At 34.7% G+C, this 24,303-nt stretch overlaps 1 long non-coding RNA gene across 5 annotated transcripts; it reads right to left on the bottom strand.

Moving 5' to 3' along the window:
• Nucleotides 1-11,966: 11,966 nt before the first annotated feature.
• Nucleotides 11,967-24,064, bottom strand: LOC111990596 (uncharacterized). 5 transcript variants are annotated; one of them, XR_010632800.1, is made up of 4 exons: nt 23,382-24,064; nt 14,649-16,357; nt 14,072-14,444; nt 11,967-12,299 (listed from the first exon to the last, which is right to left on the bottom strand). It is a non-coding gene; the product is annotated as an uncharacterized LOC111990596 (long non-coding RNA). The 5 variants fall into 5 exon arrangements; XR_010632798.1 differs by having other exon boundaries at nt 14,072-16,357; XR_010632799.1 differs by having other exon boundaries at nt 14,072-15,820; nt 23,382-24,062.
• Between the last annotated feature and the right edge of the window lie 239 nt (nt 24,065-24,303).

Genomic DNA, 24,303 nt, shown 5'->3' with positions numbered 1-24,303 from the left:
TGAACAGAATTCCATTCTGGGAATGATTTCTTCAATAGCTGAGCCAAACAATTCCTGTACTTGGAAATCTTTGGGATGAAATCAGACATATAATTTACAATTCCAAGGAACTGTTGTATTTGCTTAGCACTTGTGAGCTTATTTGGGAATTCACTAAGAGAAACAGCTATATGAGGCTGTAAAGTATACTTCCCTTCTGAAATATTTACTCCCAAAAAGTCTATAGAAGACTGTCCTATGACCACCATCCGAGGTGAATGCCAAGCATGCCGAGGTGAATGCAAAAGCATGCCGAGGTGAATGCAAGGCCATCCGAGGACGGCCTAGGAAGTTGCGTGCATGCCTAGAACGTTCCATGCATGCCTAGGTGATGTATAGGGTGTCAAGCCTCAAAGAGGTGAAAATCCCGACCACCCACAATAAAAGTGTGTACCACTAGTTTAGTTATTCGAATAACTATAAACTAGTGGTACACTCTTTTATTGTGGGTGGTCAGGATTTTCACCTCTTTGAGGCTTGACACTCGTGAAAATCCTGACCACCCACAATAAAAGAGTGTACCACTAGTTTAGTTATTCGAATAACTATAAACTAGTGGTACACTCTTTTATTAAACTAGTGGTACACTCTTTTATTGTGGGTGGTCGGAATTTTCACCTCTTTGAGGCTTGACACCCTATACCTCACCTAGGCATGCATGGAGGATTGGGCTTGTCGGTGATGGAGGACTGGGATTGTTGAGCTCGACAAAGGCAGGGAGGCAGAGAGGATTTTTAGAGAGAAGAGAAGAAATGGGAAAATAATGAAAAAAGAAGGAGAAAAAGATTTTATTTTTTATTTTTAATACTGACATTGTGAACACGTGAATAAAATAATATATATATATATATATATTTTTTTTTTAACCTATGAGCTACATTGCTCAATCAAAAGTAGCTGTGCAATGTAGTTGTAGAGCCAAATTATTTGGCTTTGGCTCCATTAATGTAGCCATATTTTTGTATTTGGCGGTGCTAAAAATAGTAATATAGCTTTTTAGAGCATTCACATTAAGAATGCTAAAATGCTATTAATAACAACCAACACAAAAAAAAACACACTGCATTAAAGAAGTCAAATGCTAAAATTTTTGACACCTAGCTATAGTGAGCTGCCATCTTTAGTAGCTCACTATAGCTCAGAATCAAACAGAGATAAGAGAACTGATAGCAGATCTGAACATGCAAGAGACTGGAACAAAGAAATAAAGAGACAAAATGATTGAAAATCAAACCTGAGATGGATAATTTCAGATTGGTGATGGTGCGATGGAGGAGAATCACAGATCGAGGAGAGTCACAGATTGGTGGAGCTTAGAAGATCTAAAGTTCTGATCTAAAGTTCGATGGTTTGAAGATCTAAAGATCTAAAGTTCTAAAGATTGGTGGAGCGAGTTGGCTGTTAAGAGATTGAGAGAGTGAAAGAGTGACAGAAACCGAGTGAATTTAGAGAATTGAACGGTGAACTGAGATTTGTTAAGTGCTGGGTTATATATCATGGTTGGGTCGGGTGGATTGGGTATTGGAAGGGAAGACCTACTACTTGACCCACCGGAATCGATTTGAGATGGCAGGGACCCGCTGCCAACCGTTAGTTCATTGGGTCGGATGGTAGTCGGTTTGGGTCCGGTTGGTTTGGTCGGGTGGGTCGAGTCTGTGGTTTTGTTGGACACCCTTACTTTCTCATATGCATTCCTCTTTCTCTCTTCTGGTTCTCCTTCAACCTAAGCTCTTCTCTTTTTTCTATGACCGAACCTAAAAACCTAAGCTTGAAACCCATGGGCTTTCCGTCATCATCTTAAAACCGAAGCTTCAGGGGAGTTCTTGAGTCGGTGTTCAAATCGGGTTGAGTTGGCATTCTTAGGCGACATTCTTGAGTCGACGTGGTCGGTGTTCTTGGCTGGGGTTGAGACCGGAGAGGCTGGGCAGTTGGGGTGGTGGTCATCGGAGAGGCTGGGGTGGGTTTTAGTTAGGGTTTTGTGGTGGGTTTTGGGTGGTGGCTTGGATTTTGATTTTACAGTGGGTGGTGACTTGGTGGTGGATGCTGTTGTGGTTTTGGGCTTGTGATTTTGGTGGTTGGAGGTTGTTAGAAAAAAGACCAGTTTTTTCCCCTTCTGTATATGCTCAATTAGTGTTCATCTTTGAATAAAAATTGCTCTTATTAATATCTTCCTGGGTTTTGATTTAATGTTTTGTACTATTTTAAGTGTAATATTCATTTTTGTCTTAGGTATATTACTAGGATTTTACCCTTTCTTTTGCTTTTTGTGTTTGGTGGTTTACTTTTTCTATTTCTTCGTCTTGGTTAGAGGAGAAAAAAAAAAGGTAAGGGGGGTTCATCTTTGTATGTTGAAGTGTAATTATGTTTTGTAGGCAAATGAGGATGACAACACAGTCATGTTGGCTTTAATAGAGAGATCTCTAAAACACCAGCATCAAAATCTAAATGAAATAGATGAGTGGCCGGTGGTAGTGGTAGTGGGCAGTAGCTTTGTGGGTAGTGGAAGAGATGAGATTGAGACTAAAAAGTAATTAAAAATAATAAAAAAGAAATAATATTTTAATGAAGTGGTAAAGAATATAAAACCTTTAATGTTGAGTGTATTGTAAAGCGAGTTGTTAAAATAGATAAAGTAGGTTTTTAATATGTTAAATGTTAAATTTTTTGAGATCTTTGATGTAAATGCTCTTTGCACCACCAATACTAATACTCTAATACATCCATAATAGATAGTGGGGGTTACATAATAAACAAAAAGCTCCTGTTGCAAGCTACCAATTTTTGCCAATGAGTTAGCCGCTTTGTTGACTTCCTTGAAGCAGTGTAGGAGATGAACTTGATAGAAAGCTTGGAGAATGACCCTGCATTTAGCCATAGTGGCTGTGTTAGGCTATTGGTTGAAGAAGAAAGAAGTTATAAGTTTAACAACTTCAGAAGAGTCCACATTAATTATATTTTTTGCCAAGCGCATCCCAACTCAACCTTCACAAGTATTTGTATTTGACGTAGCTGAAGGCCTACCAATTGAAGTCTTCATCACTAAAAGTCTACCGTGCGATAATCAAAATTCTATCTATGGATATGAAGAAAAAAGTTGCATATTAAAGTTAGGGCTGTCCATGGGTCGGTCCGGGTCGGGTTTGTGCCTAACTCAAAACCGACCTGCCGAAATCGGGTGAACGGCTTAACGACCCACCGCCGATCGTCGACGACCTCGGGTCAAGTCGGATCAGTCTCCGGTGGACAACAGTCTGGTCAGTCGGCTTTAGTCTGAGTTTGAATCATTGGATCTTCACCTGATCAAGCTCAAAATCACCCCATCAAGCCTAGTTTTGAGCGAAAATCACCAGATCTAAGCAAAAATTAAAGAAAAACCATAACACCAAGCTCAGATATAAGCGAAAATCACTGGATCGAAGTAAAAACCCACACATCAAGTTCAGATTTGAGCAAAATTTTCTTCTTATCACCGGATCTAAGAAAAGTCGAAGCAAAAGCACGCGCAAATCTAAGCAAAATCTTCATCTCACCACCGGATCTAAGCAAGAAAACCTAGATCTTCATCGGATCTAACCAAAAACTACCAAACCTTCACCAGAATACTGAAGAATCTGAACGGATCTAGGAACTCCGGCCTTCTTTCGTCGGTCGGATCGGGTATATCGGGTTTTGAAGAAGAAAACCCGCCATCCGACCCGCCTAAGTCAGTTTTTGGTGGCGGAGACCCGTCTCCGACCGTCACTGGTGTCGAGTCGGCCGATTTTTGGGTCGGTCCAGGCAGTTTGGACGGGTGGGTCGGTTCCCGGGTTAGCTTGGACATCCCTAATTAAAGTAAGGATAATGACTCCTCAATCAATTGTTTCATGGTGATAATTTTATGACATTTATTGTAATCACAAATTTCATGGTGAAATTTTACTTTAAAAAAAAAAAATTAATGGTGAAATTAAGATAGTTCTATTTCAAAACATAATTCAAAGTTGACTCTCCCCGCAACCAACTAGAGTAATAAGTACGAATGAGCTCAATCAAATCTTTACTTTCTCATAATCAAACAGATATGTTGTCAGCACATGTCATTGTCAGCACAAAGTTGACTTAATGAACGCTAATCAGTAATCACCACGCAGAATCTCGTGGTCTGCCTTCCTAATCCGGTGATTAAAATTCAATTTAATTAACTAAACATCTATGATTAGCCAGTTCTTTGTTTAATCTAATTAGTATAAGTTACAGGTGTGTGAGCTTAATTTTTAATTATTTTTGCTTACGTCAATCTTAGAAAGCCCGCCCTTACAAGTAACCGTCCCAGGAAGAGGAAATACATCCCCCCTAGATATTACTTGCCCAGAAAGCCACTGTCACCCTTTATAGTATTAACTAAATATGTAAAACTATGAGCATGAACATCAAGAAGCTTACTACTAGTTACTAGTATTTATCAAAAAAGTTGCTCACTGGAAAAAATCAAAGAGACTCCAAACTGCGTTGGTAGGTCATTTAAGGTTTTTGCTTTTGTTTTTATTTTTAATTATTAATTCTATAAGTTTGCATTTTCACTGTTAATCCTTTGTCTATTGCTCTAGAAAATAAATTTAGTTCATAATAAAACTGAAAAGAAAACAAATAACTTATGTCTTTCATCTGATGATTGATCAACATGAAGCTCTCGCCTTTGCCCTCAGATCCTCCTCTTCAGAAAGACTCCTAAAAGAAAAATCTTCAATGCGGCAGCCCCCTTTTCCTCTCAGGTTTTCTCTTTTTTTTTTTTTTTTTTTAACCCTAAAGAGCCTTTAAATAGGTCAAGGAATCCTATTCCCGTTTGGAGAAAATCCCAGATTTTTAGGCTTTACTTAACTGACGATTTTGGCCCATTTAACGTCAGAATTTGGACTTTTGGTAAACTACAAAGTTGTAGCCCTTTAAGTTAACTTTCCTGACCAACTTGAATCATCTCGATTGGATATCTGAGCCCAAAGTTATGCTGAAAATACTAACTGATGTGCAGACTGGAATCCTAATCCGAATTGGACTTAGATTTTGTACAAAATTCCTTTGATTCCTTGCTCTTCTCATTCCTTCAAAGCACAAATGAATAGATAAATATAATAAAAAAAATCAAATCAAATCAAAGAAATAAAGGAAAACTAACAATTTTAATAAATAAGAGGATAATAAAAATCATGTAAAAATTACACTTATCAAAAGGGTATCTATAAGGTCTCAGGCACACTGGTTGAGAGCCTTCCATGAGGGTAATCTGATGTTCATGACCCCTCAAAGGTGGTAAACCTGTAGGAGTCTCAAAAACCCTACCAAATTCCTGCAACAACAACTCCACTTCTGCAGGTGCACTCACCTCCAACACTTCCTCAGCTGCAGAGTAAATTTGAAGCAGCAACCCTTTCCTCACTGACCCTTAAGTAACTGGTGACAATCAATGAAGGAAGTGGCTGAAGAGGAACTTAATCCTTGCAGCAAGACCTGTTGCTCCTGGTAATGGAACTTCATAGTTAACAGCTGGAAGTCCCATTGTATGATACCCAAGGTGCTCAACCATTGAGTACCCAACACAGCATCACATCCTCCTAATGCTAGCACATGAAATTGAACACAAAATTCCACTCCTTGTATGCACACTGGTACACCACTACAAAAGCCTTGAGTTCTAACCAAAGTACCATTAGCCACTTTAACTTCCAAGATTCTTGTGGTATCAAGCTTTAACTGTAAACTAGAGACCATTAATGCATCCACAAAGTTATGAGTGCTATCTGTGTCCACCAATAACACCAGCCCACTGCCCTTAATCCTACCTCTAACCCTCATAGTGCCTGGGTGTAGGAGTCCCAGTTAGAGCATACAGTGTAATTCCCACATCTTCTTCCTGTTCAATTGGTTTAGTGCTGCATAACTCTTCATCTAATTCTGTAATGTGGATTCCAGATTGCACATTTGATATTATATCAATACCTTCTAAAAGGAACAGTTTAACACTTTTGCACTTATGCCCAGGCCCCCATTTCTCATCACAATTATAACACAACCCCTTCTTCCTCCTATCATCCATTTGAGCAGGAGTAAGTCTCTTAACTGGTACTTTTGGTTTATTGTCTAACAATGCATTATTTTTAGGCAACCCAAGAATTGAAGTGTTACCTGATTCTTGATGATTCCTTATGCTCTTCCTACTGCTCCACACATATTCTTCTTGGATCTTGGCCAATCCAAAAGCTTCATTCAAGGACTGAGGGTTGAGCATTCTTACAGGTAACCTTATTTCATCCCTTAACCCACTCAGAAAACAACTAAGCTTATGTAAGGGAGAAAGGCCTTTGACTCGGTTGGATATAGCTTCAAATTCTGCCTTATACACAGCCACTGTTGCCGTTTGCCTCATCCTGGTCAACACCTCCATAGGATCATCGTAGGCACTGGTTCCAAATCTCACATGCAATGCTGGTACAAAAGATTCCCAATCTGTGAACACCTTTGCCTCCTCTGCTTCCTGGAACCAAATCAATGCCTCCAAATCCATGTGAAAGGAAGCTATCAATAGCTTCTCTGTAATAGGGGTTTGATAGTACACAAAATACTGATTCGCCTTGTAAACCCAATTAGCAGGATCACTACCTGAGAATCGTGGAAAATCCAGCCTCACAGACTTAGCAAACGATGAAGTTGAAGAACTTGGAACGAAATTTGATTGCACATTTCTCTGCGAAGGATCTTGATTCACATCTATGGAATTCAATTTTTGTAAGATTGCATTGATATTCTGATTCATCGAATTGATATTCTGATTCATCTCATTCATCGTCCTGGTATGAATGCTTTGAATCTTTTGTATCTCTTGGATGTCTCTATTATGGTGATCAGAAGTAGTACAAAGAGAAGCAATAGCTTCATTCACTGTACTCATGGCCGCAGCTCTTGTTTCAGTCATGGTAGCACAGGAACGATGCTCTGATACCAATTGATAAGAACAGAGAATGAGTTCAAGTATCTAGCTGGATTCGAGGTCAGCTGGTCCTCCAAAGAAGAAAGAGATGAGAACAGAGAAGAAATGAAGAAGAAACTGAACAGAAACTGAATTAGGAAGGTGCTTATTCCATGCCTCAGTACAACCCATTCCTATTGGTTTTATACCCTTCCCGCCTCTAACTAACTTTGGAAATATCTAACTAACTAATGCCAGCTGCACTTCTAACAATTACAATCAACTAACCAATACAATCAGTACCACCCTTTTCCAATGCTCAATTACAACCCTCTCAATTGATACAATCCTAACAATGTGACAGTTCTTTTATCACTTTTGGTGGTTCCCTTATTTTTTTTCTCACATTTGACGATTTCATCATCACATTGTATAGTTCCAACATTACATGTGACAGTTTTTTTGTCACATTTAGTAGTTCTCTTACTTTTTTTCTCACATTTGATGGTTTCATCTTCACATTGTACAGTTCCAACATCACATGTGACAGTTCTTTTCTCACATTTAGTGGTTTTTCTTACTTTTTTTTCTTACATTTGACGGATCCATCTTTACATTGTGCAATTTCAACATCACATGTAACAATTTTTTTGTCACATTAGTTGGTTTTATTTTTTTTTTTCTCACATTTGACAGTTTCATCGTCACATTGTGCAGTTTCAACATCATATGTGACAATTCTTTTGTCATATTTAGTGGGTCCTTTACTTTTTTTCTCACATTTGACAGTTCTATCTTCACATTGTGCAGTTCCAACATAACATGTGACAGTTCTTTTCTCACATTTTGCAATTCCCTTACTTTTTTCCTCACATTTGATAGTTTCATCCTCACATTGTGCAGTTCCAACATCATATGTGACAGTTCTTTTCTCACATTTGGTGGTGCCCTTACTTTTTTTTTCACATTTGATGGTTCATTCTTACATTGTGCAGTTTCAACATCACATTTGACAATTCTTTTATCACATTCGGTGGTTCCCTTATTTTTTCTCACATTCGATGATTCCATTATCATATTCAACAGTTCCATTATCCTTAAAACCTAAAAAATGCGACCCTAAAACTAAAAAAAAATGACTGAAATACTCTCTAAACCCAAATCCTAATTGAAATACCCTTAGATACTAAAAAAATGACCTAAATGACCATGAAACCTAAAAAATGATTGGAATGACCTTGTAACTTAAAAAGTGATAGTAATGCCCTTAGAACCTAAAAAACAACCGTAATGCACCTTAAACCTAAAAAATGATTGAAATATTCATAGAACCTTAAAAATGACTGAAATGATCCTGAAACTTAAAAATTTTTGAAATACCCTTGAAGCCTATAAAATGATCAAAATACCTTCTAAAACTTAAAAATGACCAAAATATCCCGAAACTCTCAAAATTTATTGAAATATCCTTAGAACCTAAAAAATGATCAAAATACCCTTAGAATCTAAAAAATGGTCATAATGCTCTTGAAACCTAGAATGATTCTTTTTATTGATCTTGTAATATTACCTACGCTTTTGAAGTTTCAAAATTTTATAGATTATTATTTTATATTTTTATAAATTTAATTTAAATTATATATTATATATTATATTTAAATATTTTGTTAAAATCTTGGCATATCATATATATTTTTAAATGGTAAAATATATAGTTTCATTTACTAATACAATCTTAATAAACATGTATTGATAATTGGCATAATTATCAAAATTCGTATTTTGAAAATTAAATAAATGTGAAAAAAAAATCTTATCATATTAATTTTTTTCATACATTACAAGTATCACTTACTAGTAGTTTTATAATGACCAATGGCTTGTTGTGTGATTTTTTTTTTCCAAATTCAAGGTTATTGTTGAAACTAAGTCATCTAATTTATGGCTTTGTTTTTCTTTAGTTGCTTCAGTCTCTATCGCCTCCTTTATATATATATATATATATATATATATATGAGCATAAGCTCTTATTGGAATGGATACTAAGAAATAGAGAAACATTGATGGTAATGATTTAGATGGTAGATCCAGTTTTCCTCCATCCAAAGATACAACGTTTATTTTTTGATCAATCCAAAGAGGCAACTTAAGGCCCCAAAATTTAGATAAGGCTTTAGAGTTGTTGTCCTTAATCGTATGCTAGACAAGTTGGCATCATACCTACGATTCATTATTTTAGTTTGAATACATAATAATAGAGTTGCATGCATCACGTACCCCACAAGAAATCACTAAGTTTAGGGAAGATTGAAAATGTTGGGAAAATAAAAAATATAGAAAGATTTTAATCTTTCAAAATTCATCATCCAGTGATGTAAATAATGTATATACAAGTTACAGTGTCTTTGACAAAACCTTAAACACAATCTCTTTCTCCCTCTTTCACCCTCTGATGAGGTTTTGCTCGCTAGGTTGACATCATTAAAATGCGAAAATTAGTAAAATTAACAAAATCAAACAAAGCCAATCTCTTAGCTATTTGTATTGAAAAATCTCCCATCCATCTGTATCTAAAAAATTTTGACAAAAGCAACTCTAGCAGCAGTGGCAGCTTTATTTGTAGCCATCTCTGTAGTTTTTCTCGCAACCTGCAATTTTATCACATTAAGAAGTGTGACAGTGTGATTAGAACAACACTTGATAATAAGGAACATGAAAATAGTGAATCAATGGGATATTAATATCAATAAATATCTAAACTGCTCAAAGGACTATATCAGCTAGTTAGTGGGGGTAAAACATGCTTAAGGATGCCAGCATCTTATTAACTTTATCTTTTTTCTACCTTTCGAAATGTATACATGCCATATTCCTGCTTAAAACTTTCATGTCATGGCCCTTTAGAACAGTGACCAATAGCAAAGTGATGGATGCCAAATACATGGATATCATTGTCACAATTATTATATCTGATAATGAGTTATGGGCACCCAAACAAATGGTGAATGGAAGACCAATTTAACAGGATAGACAGGGGTGTAGCCAGGAATTTTTGTTTAGGGGGTCAAGTTGCAGCACTAATTTATTTATCAAGACAACCCCAAACACACATATATACAATTTTTTTTTATTATATACCCACATTTTTTTATTTGATAAGTTATATATATACACACACCCAAAAAAAAAAACTTAGTATTTTCAATCACAATTATGTTTGATAGCAATCTTTTATAAAATAAAATTCATTTTTACCACTTTTATAGTGAAATTCTTAAAAAGTTTCATTTTTTTTTATACAAATTATCAAATTTTATACTAAAGTAAGTAAAATAATCTTTCAATTGAAGTAATAAAATTTTCAAAAACATAAATGATCTAAAACTTAGAGGAAGAAGTTAAGCTCCAAACATATTTGAAGCTATCTTGTTGTAGCCCATTATGTGGCAATTAAGGAGATATTTCATGTGTAGTTTTAGTGGCAATATTTTTTAATGAGTCAATGACTTGCTAATTGCCACATGATAGGTTGAAAAAGATATAAATTCAAACATGTTTGGTGCCAAACTTAATCAAATATTTAACAGATATAAGATCACATTTTAAAATAAAAATAGAATTGCGAAAAATAATATTATGTCTCTATAACTATTAAACCAATTTTTTTTAAGAGCATCATTAGACTAAATCAAATATTTGGGGGGCCAACTCTTATTTTTGTAGACTAAATTTTGAAAACATTAAAATAATTATATATAATTTTTTAAAAATTCAAAATCCCCCCCCCCCCAAAAAAGCGATCCTAAATCTAAAAAAATGACTGAAATACTCTCTAAACCCAAATCCTAATTGAAATACCCTTAGATACTAAAAAAATGACCTAAATGACCATGAAACCTAAAAAATGATTGGAATGACCTTGTAACTTAAAAAGTGACAGTAATGCCCTTAGAACCTAAAAAACAACCGTAATGCACCTTAAACCTAAAAAATGATTGAAATATTCATAGAACCTTAAAAATAACTGAAATGATCCTGAAACGTTAAAAATTTTTGAAATACCCTTGAAGCCTATAAAATGATCAAAATACCTTCTAAAACTTGAAAATGACCAAAATATCCCTGAAACTCTCAAAATTTATTGAAATATCCTTAAAACCTAAAAAATTATCAAAATACCCTTAGAACCTAAAAAATGGTCATAATGCTCTTGAAACCTAGAATGATTCTTTTTATTGATCTTGTAATATTACCTACGCTTTTGAAGTTTCAAAATTTTATAGATTATTATTTTATATTTTATAAATTTAATTTAAATTATATATTATATATTATATTTAAATATTTTGTTAAAATCTTGGCATATCATATATTTTTTAAATGGTAAAATATATAGTTTCATTTACTAATACAATCTTAATAAACATGTATTGATAATTGGCATAATTATCAAAATTCGTATTTTGAAAATTAAATAAATGTGAAAAAAAATCTTATTATATTAATTTTTTTCATACATTACAAGTGTCACTTACTAGTAGTTTTATAATGACCAATGGATTGTTGTGTGATTTTTTTTTTTCCAAATTCAAGGCTATTGTTGAAACTAAGTCATCTAATTTATGGCTTTGTTTTCTTTTAGTTGCTTCAATCTCTATCGCCTCCTTTATATATATATATATATATGAGCATAAGCTCTTATTGGAATGGATACTAAGAAATAGAGAAACATTGATAGTAGTGATTTAGATGGTAGATCCAGTTTTCCTCCATCCAAAGATACAATGTTTATTTTTTTGGATCAATCCAAAGAGGCAACTTAAGGCCCCAAAATTTAGATAAGGCTTTAGAGTTGTTGTCCTTAATCATATGTTAGACAAGTTGGCATCATACCTACGATTCATTATTTTAGTTTGAATACATAATAATAGAGTTACATGCATCACGTACCTCACAAGAAATCACTAAGTTTAGGGAAGATTGAAAATGTTGGGAAAATAAAAAATATAGAAAGATTTTAATCTTTCAAAATTCATCATCCAATGATGTAAATAATGTATATACAAGTTACAGTGTCTTTGACAAAACCTTAAACACAATCTCTTTCTCCCTCTCTCACCCTCTGATGAGGTTTTGCTCACTAGGTTGACATCATTAAAATACGAAAATTAGTAAAATTAACAAAATCAAACAAAGCCAATCTCTTAGCTATTTGTATTGAAAAATCTCCCATCCATCTGTATCTAAAAATTTTGACAAAAGCAACTCTAGCAGCAGTGGCAGCTTTATTTGTAGCCATCTCTGTAGTTTTTCTCGCAACCTGCAATTTTATCACATTAAGAAGTGTGACAGTGTGATTAGAACAACACTTGATAATAAGGAACATGAAAATAATGAATCAATGGGATATTAATATGAATAAATATCTAAACTGCTCAAAGGACTATATCAGCTAGTTAGTGGGGTAAAACATGCTTAAGGGTGCCAGCATCGTATTAACTGCATCTTTTTTCTACCCTTCGGAATGTATACATGCCATATTCCTGCTTAAAACTTTCATATCATGGCCCTTTAGAACAGTGACCAATAGCAAAGTGATGGATGCCAAATACATGGATATCATTGTCACAATCATTATATCTGATAATGAGTTATGGGCACCCAAACAAATGGTGAATGGAAGACAAATTTAACAAGATAGGCAGGGGTGTAGCTAGGAATTTTTGTTTAGGGGGGTCAAGTTACAGCACTAATTTATTTATCGAGACAACCCCAAACACACATATATACAATTTTTTTTTTATTATATACACACATTTTTTTATTTGATAAGTTATATATATACACACACCCAAAAAAAAAAAAAAAAAAAAAACTTAGTATTTTCAATCACAATTATGTTTGATAGCAATCTTTTATAAAATAAAATTCATTTTTACCACTTTTATAGTGAAATTCTTAAAAAGTTTCATTTTTTTTTTTTATACAAATTATCAAATTTTATACTAAAGTAAGTAAAATAATCTTTCAATTGAAGTAATAAAATTTTCAAAAACATAAATGATCTAAAACTTGGAGGAAGAAGTTAAGCTCCAAACATATTTGAAGCTATCTTGTTGTAGCCCATTATGTGGCAATTAAGGAGACATTTCATGTGTAATTTTAGTGGCAATATTTTTTTAATGAGTCAATGACTTGTTAATTGCCACATTATAGGTTGAAAAAGATATAGATTCAAACATGTTTGGTGCCAAACATATTTGCTGCCAAACTTAATCAAATATTTAACAGATATAAGATCACATTTTACAATAAAAAATAGAATTGCAAAAAATAATGTTATGTCTCTATAACTATTAAACCAATTTTTTTTTTAAGAGCATCATTAGACTAAATCAAATATTTGGGGGGCCAACTCTTTTACACATAGCTGGGCCCCTGAGGATAGACATTTATGTCTATGTCTGAAGTGGATACCAAAATAACGCGAAGTATTATGTAATGGGTAGGTAGTCAAGAGTCCAAATCTTCTGTTTCACTTTTCTTGCTCCACTTTATACTCCACCAATAAATACTTGCGACGTGTTCATCTAATTAATTAAATACTACTATTAATTAATAACTGTAGTATTAATAAGTTAATAATGATAATATTTAATTAATTAAGTGAATATGTGGCAAGTATTTATTGGTGGAGTATAGAGTAGAGCAGGAAAAGTAGGACAGAAGATTTGGACTCGGTAGTCAAGGTGACATCATAGAAAATTACTAAAACTGTATGGTCAATATAAGGTGCATGGACATTAACCATGTTAAATGGCCTTTAACATGGATCTGCAGCTAGTGTTTTGGACATATGTTATGCTATGATATTTGAACCAAGACTCACTAATTTTCTAAGGTTAGTATCATTTTAGAATTCTGTGCAAGTCTAAAATCCCTCCATACATATGTTATGCTATGATATTTGAATCAAGACTCACTAATTTTCTAATTTTCTAAGGTATGCATGATGAAAGAATGTGAATCAGCCAAACTAAAAAATTAAACTTTGAGAAACTTGAGTGTATTGATTAAAAATGAAAGTCCCACCTTTATGAACTGATGAAGCACCAGCAAAGAGTTGGTAAAAGACATGGTATGACCTCTCGCCATTGACCAATCGCATTACTCTTGACTGCTTAAAGGAGACTGATAAGTTCATAAATGAAAAATGAATATATAAAAGTTCCAGGCACTTAGATGGGGCAACTTATTTCCTTTTCTATCAGAACTGTTCACAATTATTATCGGTAAATTAAGCATGAGGTTATAACAGAAATTAAGTCAGTAAACTCGATTGGTATGCATCACAAAAATAGCATAACATGACAACAATTATTCAATATCAAACATGCTTACAGGTTTGGATTTTAGTACCACATATCTTCCCCAGTGAAGTAAAATGAATGTCAATCAACTTCCTCTGCACAAATCAGAATATAATCAACATATTTAAACAATTAAACCAAATTGCATAGCTCTTCTCCTATCTAAATTGTGAAAATTGACGGTAGTCATTAATTATCATTGCAAAACTTTAACAATCATCTCCCAACAAAAATTTTCTGCTATAAACAGTGAAAAACCTAAGAGAACCTTCCGCAATGAAGAAAAGAAAGAAACTCACAATCAGCTAGAGTTGTCATTCCTTGAGGTTTTTGCATTCCCAAATGCTTCCAGTATATAATTTGTCCAAAGGATTTCAGACTTGAATGGTTTTAGACCCCTTAAAACAACCAAATTGGTTAGCCTAGATTAATTAGCCAAGTTGTTACTTAGTCAAATTATGCAATTCTAGGTTAAAGCAATCAAATAATCATATCAAAATAATAAAGCAACGGAATAATAAAAGACACAATGATATGATCATCCAAGAAACCACACGGTAAAAACCTGGGAAGGATTTGACCCACCGATCCTCAAGGCAAACCTGAATCCACTATGAAAGAATCGAAGTTCATACAAAAGGACTACAAGCTCCCCGCTCGACTTCCTAATGCTACCCACCAGTAGAACTTACTGACACGACCACGTGCAAGCTCCGAATCCACGGACTCCTTCTTTCTTGAATTCTTCAATCAGCTACAAGCACCCACGCTTGATATTCTTTAAGTTCTTGAATCTGCAACTGAATGATCATCAAGGTTTTGATAATATCTCCACCTTGAAAACCCTAAGCTTTGTGTAAAAGAAAGCTCCTCAAAGATCTCACAAGAGATTTACACAAAACAGTAATATGAGCAACAAAGGCTTAGAGAGGTTTGGGTACAGAACCCTAGATACAAAAGAGGCACACTCTTCTCTCTCTCAAAAGTCCCAAAAATGTTCTAGGGTTTTCCTTATATATAGGAGTGTTTTACTTGAACCCCAAGACGTTTAAATAGAGTTTGGGCTGAACTGGAACTCTGCAGAAAAATAAATCTGTACGTGGTTCGATCGATCGAGTCTAATTTTCGATCGATCGAGCCTTACAGATTTAGTCCAATAAATCTGCAATCACTCAATTCTAGTTTTACAAATAAACATACTTTGAGCAAGCCTAAACAAGACTAAACATATTGTTTTGATCATGGTTTACCAACATTACACATTAGAGTTCTAAATATATAAAATCCTAAATCTTTAGAACCTAACAAGACTCTATCCCATAACTGCCACCACCAAGAGCAATCAAGTATTGCATTACAATTTTAGCTGTCTTAGTTTTTTCAGCTCCACTTTCGCCACTGTAAGAAATCAGAAAGAATAAGAGAGAGAGCCCTCACTAATGGAATCTTGAAACCTTCATAAAGAAAGGACCTGAGTACCCAATTTGTATATCAGTTCCAAGTAGCACATTAACTAAGGAAATGTTAATCAAATAAAAAAAAATTTAATAAAAGCAAATCCAACTCTTAGTTCAGTTATCAGAGAGAATCAAGCAAATGAAAGGAAATATTAATCAAAGAAACAACTTTCAATAATTTTCCTTTTCACATTCCCAAGAACCAAACATATTAAAAGAACACTATGAACAAACATAAATAAATGTGATTTTGCTCTTTACCATTGGTTGGGTCAGTGAGCCCAACACAAAATGTGGTAGTGAAGTCAACACCAACCCAATACTAACCACCACACATAAACCCCTGTTCATGCAACCTGTTGCCTCAACATAACCCACTTCAAAAATCCCAGCTTTCTTTTTTAGCAGAGTAGAGTTTTGTTGTCTTGCTCAAAGATGATTCCAGTCTATTTGAACACATAGCACTTAACACATAATTGTGTCTGCTCCTTAAGAGCCTAATATTTGAATAATCTTCTTTTTGTTTTCTTCATTCTTTCATCAACCAAAACCTTCATTTAATTAAAAAATACAAAGAATATTCAAATTAAAAGCTAACTCAATTCGATACCCTCAAAAACCCTAATACCCAACTCAAAATCATTTTTTTCCAGCATTTTTTTCATCAATCAAACACACCATTTAACAGCAGCAATGATGACAGTTCAAATTAAAATCTCAATACCCACAATTTCTAATACCTCAAAAACATAAGAACCTAACACCTAACACCCAAATAAAAGTCTTTTTTGAACTACTTCATTTCAGACCAGTTAGGATAGTTTCAAAATAAACCCACCAAAACAAAGCAATTAAACGGTAAGATATTTCACATCGTTTTCAGTTGAGTACAGTTAGAATAGATTAACCCACCAAGGCAATTGAACGGCATCAGTGTGTCTATTTTTTTTTTTTTTTCCAAAAGACCTCAGTCCAGTCCACTTAGAATTATTTCATGTTGAATCATATAACGAGTTCCACTCCGTACCTAACACCCATATGAGAGAGCAATGATATGCAGCCAATGCCCATATGAGAGATCAATGATATGCAGCCATATGAGAGAGTAGTGATATGCAGCCAACACTGATCGCTTAGAAATTAGAGTTTTGCCTTCATTGATTGACAGAATGCTGAAAGGAGTTCATCATTGAGAAAAATGCGAGAGAATATCTGCTTCTTGGTTCACCCACAGAATTGAGAGAAGATTTGCTTCTTTGTTTTAGGATATTTTTGGCTTTTATACGGTAACTTGCTCTACCGGTAATACGTTTTTCACTTAACATAAATCCACGGTCAGGATTAAATCCATGAAAATGGATGGCCAAGACTTGTGGGGCGACTGTACCCGCTAGGGGTAACTTCTACATCTTGAGTTTTATTTGATGAAGGCAACCCAACAATAAACAAATATTTGATTAAATTATAGTTGATTGAGACTCTTTAATATTTTTCTTTTGTATTGCCACAACAGCTTTTGAAAGGCTTTAATTTCACATCCTCATGATCATCTCAATTTCAAAATTTCAAAAATATAAAATTTTACTTGAAACAAATTAAAACCCAAAAATCACAAGTTTTATTTTACAAAATTAATCAAACACTAAATAAATTATAATTAAACTGTGATTGATTTTCTCCAATTTATTTAAAACAATTTAGCTAGTTTGAATTTTTATTCATTATGTTAACCAATCATGTATTTTTTAGTAAACTTTTCAACCACTAATACTAGTTTACATCCCATGGTCAAAATGCAGCAACTAATTATTTAGGATGTAAGACTAATTTTTATTTATTTATTAAATAATGATAATAAATTGGGATATAGATGTAAGACTGAATTTTTTATTTTTTATTTTTTATTTTTAAGAAGAAAATGTAAGACTGAATTGATGCATGGTAGAGTAAATTGCAAAAGTTATAAGGATATGTATGGTATTTGAGTCAAAAGTAAAAAGTATAGGAGAAACTTGGGAAGTGGCGGTAGGAAGAGCAAGCAAACCTTAGGCTATTTGTCGCATTCAGTCGGTAATGTAAAATGAGTGCCGTGTGACCTATAGTTTGGTGGGGAAGTTCCTTACCGTTAACAAAACGAATCCAAAGTCTCTCTACCAAAAAAGGGAGACAAATAAAATAGTGGGTAACTAACGGCTATATAATATGACCTGGTCTATTCTCGAAAATGCTTAAAGATGGACTGAGTGATAGCCCATCTTTAGAAATATCAAATGCGATGGGCTTCAAAGTTGGAGAGGAGCCCTAAAGTTAAAAGCCCATGAAGCTTATGAGATTGATGGATGTATGTGTGGCCCAGTTGCTTAGAGAATTGGAATTGAGAAATACTATGTTGACAATATTTTTACAAAATTTTTACAATAAATTTTAAGTGATATGTTATTACTGGCTGTTATTAGTGAGCAAAAAAATAATTTTAATGATGAGTTTTGAACTAGTAAAAACTTATCTCTAGAATTTATTGTGAACATGTCGTAGACGTAGTAACACTTATCATTCAAATATCTTTACGTGATTTTAATAAGTTGGCTAGGTTGGTAGGATTGATCAAATTACTTCTAAATTATAAAGAAATGTCATACTCACTTAACAAGAAACTATAAGGAAAAAAAAAAAAATATAGAGAAGAATCCACCAAACTCCAATGTAGTTGGATTTATTAAGTTTTTATCTCTGCATTGGGGGAAGCAAAGAGAGAGGCAATATGTTAAGTGGGCTTATCATTTCGGGTAACTACAATGGGCTAATTGACACGCTGATATCATCCAAATCGTGCTATTGAGGAACAAGTAACAATCAAAGCGCCAATGGGCTTTTTGCATTAACTTTCATGTCTTACGTCCATTATATCCATTTTAAGTTTATAACATGTCCAGTGTTAACAGGTACTCTCCCTAAATCCATAAACCACACTTTTATTACTTTGATACCCAAAGTGAATAATCCTGAAACTGCTGCAGAGTTTAGACCTATCAGTTTATGCAATGTGATTTACAAAATAATTAGCAAAGCTATTGCAAATCGTCTTAAACCCTTTCTAAATTCTATAATTTCAAATGCTCAATGTGCTTTCACTGCTAATAGATTTATCACGGATAATATTTTGATTGCTTTTGAGTCCTTGCATTATATGAAAACCCAAAGCTCGGGACGGGAGGGTTTTATAGCTTTGAAGCTTGATATGAGCAAGGCCTATGACAAAGTGGAATGAAGTTTTTTAGAAAAAATCATGTTGCAAATGGGGTTCTAGGATTCATGGGTGGCCATGGTCATGCAGTGTGTTTCCATAGCAACTTATTATATTCTTTTGAACGGGGAACCAAAAGGGCTTATTAGACCATCTAGAGGCTTGAGGCAAGTTGATCGCCTATCCCCTTTTCTCTTCCTGTTTTGTACCGAAGAGAAATGTTCTTCTCAACAAAGCAGCAGATGATGGGGAGATTAGGGGCTTATCTTTATGTCGCCACGGTCCAAATATTACTCACCTCTTTTTTGCAGATAATTGCCTTCTGTTTTGCAGATTTAATAAAGCAGAATGTCAAAAAATCCAACAACTACTTGATTGGTATAAGGTTGCTTTGGGCCAGTTGGTGAACAAGAACAAAACCACCCTACTCTTTAGCCAAAATACATCGAAGGAGGTCCAATAAGAAATCAAGGGCTTACTAGGGGTGCCGACCATCAAGCATTATGAAAGATATTTGGGCTTGCCATCTTTTGTGGGAAGACAGAAAAAAGCATGCTTCAATCAGATTAAAGAGCGAATTTGGGTAAAAATGCAAGGATGGAAGTAAAAACTACTTTCTCAAGCAGAGAAGGAAGTCATGATTAAGGCGGTGATTCAATCCATTCCTACCAATTCAATGAGTGTGTTTCGATTGCCCATTGGTTTGATTAAGGATATTGAGGCAATGATCCGCACATTTTGGTGGGGAAGCCAAGAAAATACAAGGAAAATGCAGTGGGTAAAGTGAAGTACTTTATGCTCACCAAAGTCTCTTGGGGGCATGGGTTTTCTGGACCTTCGACAATTTAATGATGCACTTCTTGGTAAGCAGGTGTGAAGATTTCTCCATGAGAAGGATACACTGCGGTATAAAGTGTTTAAACCAAAATATTTCCCTCCGGGCAGCATTCTGGATGCAACTATTAATCCTCGGAGTTCCTTTGCATGGAGAAGTATTTTACAAGCAAGGGAGGTCATCCTCAAGGGTGCACGGTGGAGAATAGGAGATGGTGCATCCATTAATATTTGGAATCACCACTGGTTGGACTCCTCAGGGGGTGGTCAAATTATGTCTCCCCAACTTGATTCATCACTGAATACAGTAAAGGATCTTTTCATTCCTCACACAAGAATATGGAACAAGGAACTTATTAATCAGAATTTTTTGACATGGGAGGCTGAGAGCATTCAAAGTATCCTGGTTAGCTACTACCCTATGGAAGATTTGCTTATTTGGCCTTGAACCACGAATGGGAGCTATTCAGTCAAGAGTACCTACTAGCTGCTATCTGCTGAGAACAGAAATTCCCAACCCAATTCATCTGATACAGAATGTTGCAAGCCTTTTGGAATAGTATTTGGAAGTTGAAGATCCCAAACAAAGTCAAACATTTCATGTGGAGAGCTTCAAAGAAGTCTTTACCCAACAAAGGCAATCTGTTTACACGACATATACTTTCTAACAATGTCTGCAGTTTATGCAAAGAACACCCTGAGGATAAAATTCACTGTCTTTGGTCGTGTGATTCGATCAAGTGTATTTGGCTCTCGAATCCTATATTTAGCCTACCTTGAACAAAAATGTTTAAAAGTTTTGGTGATTTGGTTTCAACTGTGTTGGCCGATTCAAGCCTAGCCACTGCTGCTCTATTTTCCATGGTTGCTTGGAGTATTTGGATTAGAAGAAATAAAATAAGGGAGAAGCAACAGGTTTGGGGAGTAGGAGATACAGTCCAACGAGCTCGAGAATTGTTGCAGGAATTTTGGGATGTGCAAGGATGTCCATCTCGGCCTCTTGCTCGGCGCACACAGCAGAAGTGGTCGCGCCTAGGTGCTAGAGTCTATAAGATAAACTTCAATGATGCTATCTTTGAAAGTTCGGCACGAGTGGGTTCGGGAGTCATAGTGAGGGACGCTGAAGGAATGGTCATCGCTGCACTAAGCCAAAACATGAAACTCCCCAGCTCGGTGGACTTGGTTGAAGCCTTGGCAGCTCAGAGAGCAATCCTATTCACTCAAGAGATAAGTGTAGCTCATGTGGTGGTGAAGGGTGATTCAATGAAGGTCATTGCAGCAATCAACAATCCAAAGCAGAACAGGACCTAATGGGGCCATGTAATAGAAGATATTAAACAAGCTAGTGCTTGTTTGCAACTTTGTAGCTTTTGTCATGTCAGTAGGAGGGTAATAGTTTAACCCACTCCCTTGCTAGAAGAGCGGTTTTAACTGCTGATATAGATGTGTGGTTAGAAGAACTACCACCTGACTTGGTTGATGTTTTCCAGTTTGATTTATCTTAATAAAAATGACTTACCTGTTTCTCAAAAACAAAAAAAAATTGGACATGACTATTTTACCAAAAACATAAAAGTGGGACCCACAATCAGCATTGGCTTAACAAGTACCACTTTAATAGGTACCACCGAACCACTATATAGCTACAAAGCAAAAGTCTCTTTTACATTCTCAAAATTTACTTAATGTCATTATTTATTTTACCATTTCATTTTACAACTCACCTAATATCTTAGTTTCTATTTTTACATACAATTAATTAAAATAATTTAACTAAACCAATAAATAATATATAAAATTTAGTTTCTCTTTCTTTTTTTCCATCTCAATACCTTTTTTGTTTCTCTTTTCCTCATTAAAATAATTTTTTTTTTTTTAACATCCTTGTGAATAGTTGGTTCTCATAAATGAGAACCATCTATTCAAGGTTTGTAAAAAAATATAGGGTAAATTTCACAAACCTACCTTGAGGTGTGTGATAATACTAACTAGGTCTAAAACATTTTAAAACCCACCAATTTAGTCCTCAAAAGAAAATTTGGTCCCTAACAGAACAAACACCATTTCTCTTCTTTTGTTCTCTCTTCTCCGAGTTTTCTATCAGAACTCTCTCTCTCTCACTGAACATTAGTCACGGCAAAACCCCATGATCTTGGTCGTTCAGCAACACCACCATGAAAGGGTCATCCCAATTCCCACTGCAAGATTGACATCATCAGCACCGTCAAAGGACTCTCGTCACTCTCTCAAATTGGAACCCACATGGTGGTGGTGCTTTGATCTAGATCTCGCCTTCAACAGACTCTCTCATCCTCTTCATGGTGATGTAGTGGATCACGGCCTAACCCTTAAATTTCAAATTTGGTTAGTGCTACTTATAATATGGTATGCTTTTTGGTTTCTCTTATGAGGTTTACAATTTGGGTTGTGTTGATTTTCTATGTTGTTTGGCTAGAATTTTTGTTGGTTTTTTGCTGGTTTTTTTGCGGCGATGTGGGTATGAACTACGGTGATGTGGATATGAACTACGGTAGTGTGGGTTTGAGAGCTTAATGTGATACCACTCTATCTTTAAAACACCACGTGATTTGGCCAGATTATAACCACAGAAAATGATCTCAAATTCATCATTTTTCCCCTTCTGACATCATTGATGAACCAACTCCAATCTCCTCCATATCCATAGTTGTTGATTTTTTTTTTTTTTTTTTTTAAAGAAAATAGGGATTGGGCATTCGGATGAGAGAGAGAGAGAATAAATCAATTAGGATTTAGGGGTTGGATTCCCTTTCTATCTATGCAACTAGGATATATAGATCCATAGAGTACATAGTTGAAGTTGGATCTCTAATATGGTAATTAGTGCAGCAAGTTTGGATTGTATTCCCTCTAGGGCTGTAAACGAGCCAAGCTCAAGCAAGTAGTGCCTGTTTGAGCTTGGCTCATCAGTAAAAATAAAATACTCAAGCTTGGCTCGAGCTTGAGACAAGCTTAAATATAATGTTTGAACTCGAGCTAGTGGGAAAACCCAAAAACTTGAGCTCATCTTGGCTTGGCTTGATAAATTAATCAAGCCAAGCTCAAGCTTAATATCAAGCTCAAACTCAAGCTCAAGTCAAGCTTTTTAGCTCAAGATCTAACAAAATTGCATTATCAAGTGCTCAAATCTCCAACAATCAAGTAAACAAAAATAAGAAAATAATATACTCATTTGTTCATACTTCTAATTCTACCTATGATTAGCAATTGCTCAAATTAAAGCTTTACATAATTAAATCTACCCATTCCAAACTACATACCAGACTCCATAACCACAATCCACTAATTACAAAGTTAAGTCATTATCAACGAATTTAACCAATAAGATTTTTCTAAGTTATATAGAAATTTCATAAACAACCATAACTTGGAAATCAAAACGATTTTGCAATATCAAACAAACTTCAGTGCAAACAACTATAAAAATATATAGAAAATTTTTAAACATGAAAATTTACCTATGGTGAGAGAAGGCTATGAATGTCTTGGAGGATGGAGGTAGAGAGTCAAATACTACACCAGAACTAGAGCTGTTGTTGGAGCTCTTTGCACACCCACTAGAATCCTTAAATTACATGGTGATTTGGTGAACACCGGACTCTAAATCCTCTTTGCTAGAATCTAACTCTTCCAAATCTAGGACTTGTTCATTTGTTGCAAAGAGTTATAGGGCAGACTTGGTGGAATTTCTTGGCCTCACGAGAGAGAGAGAGAGCTGATCAATTCCAACCTTGAGAATTTGGGGAAAAGAAAGAAACTGATGATAGAGAGAAAGATTGAAGCTTCTCAAAGAAGCTTTGGTCTTTCCAAGAGAGCCTAAGAGTTTTAGGCTGCAGACTGCATAGGACAGACATGGACTCATTGAGTGACAGCCGAGAATTTCAGTTTGAATGAAACTGAATTGGGTTTTTTTTGTTCAATGATAGTTTTGGTAGAGAGAACTCAGAGAAGAAACTAAACTAGTAAACTGACTTGGGTTTTTTTTTTTTTTTTTTTCCCGATGGAAAGACCGAAACTAAACTAGTAAATTAACTAGTAGAGAGAACTCAAATGGAAAGGACACTTAGCATTACTTTTATTTACTTTACTTAGAAAATGACTGAACTAGTAAACTGACAACAAAGGGACACCTAAGGGCTAAGATGGTGAAGTCCAGTTGTATGCACGAAGTACTATTGTACTGGAGAACTCTAGAAGAGTAGAAGTGGAAACTGAAACGTCTAGAAAAAGCATGAACTCCGGTTTTTTGTTTTATTATTATTATTATTATTTTTTTGCTAAAAATGTTTATAAAAAAAAAAAAAAAAAAAAAAAAGGAAAGAAAAAAACTTAAAGTAATGGGTACTAAAAGTGGTCTCATGTGAAAAATTTTATTATTAA

Source organism: Quercus suber, unplaced genomic scaffold, assembly GCF_002906115.3.
Source record: "Quercus suber isolate HL8 unplaced genomic scaffold, Cork oak 2.0 scaffold_320, whole genome shotgun sequence".
Lineage (NCBI taxonomy): Eukaryota > Viridiplantae > Streptophyta > Magnoliopsida > Fagales > Fagaceae > Quercus > Quercus suber.
This window is presented reverse-complemented; position numbering and strand designations above follow the sequence as displayed.